This window comes from Sinocyclocheilus grahami, unplaced genomic scaffold, assembly GCF_001515645.1.
Source record: "Sinocyclocheilus grahami isolate Dianchi unplaced genomic scaffold, SAMN03320097.WGS_v1.1 scaffold4140.1, whole genome shotgun sequence".
Taxonomy (NCBI): domain Eukaryota; kingdom Metazoa; phylum Chordata; class Actinopteri; order Cypriniformes; family Cyprinidae; genus Sinocyclocheilus; species Sinocyclocheilus grahami.
Window position 1 is genome coordinate 1 of NW_015509135.1, and position 562 is coordinate 562.

Consider the following 562-nt stretch of genomic DNA (forward strand, 5'->3'; position numbering starts at 1 on the left):
TAATGCATTACTTTTAAAAGTAACTTTCCCCAACACTGATAGTAATGAGTCATCAAATACATTAAAGCATTTTCCAATTGGGCATGTTAATGTTAAAAATCATTAACATGATTTTTAAACAATGTATATGGTAAAAATCACTTTACAAATTAAAAAAATTAAGTAAACTGAAACTGAATATTCGAAATAGCCTAAATAAATTGTTTGTGGTTTAGGATAGTATGCTGTTGAATAAAACCAAGTGTGGTCGAAAATGTAATTGGGACAACTGTGTTTTGATACAACTTGGTTCATTTTGATTTGACGAATAAGTCTGATTTATGCAGTAATCCCTCAAAATGATTCATAAATGTTTAGATACACTACAAAAGATCCGGCTCAGAGGAGTCAATTGTTTGAGAACCGAACACTGCATTTGCTGTACTACATGTATGGTTTTGATTCACTAAAATGAACCGGTTTGGCAACAGGACCGAAAGTTTAAAAAAACTAAACAAAACAATATCATGGGTCCGGGTCAGTATTCATTTTATATTATTTTTACGACATCGTTGTTTTTTTT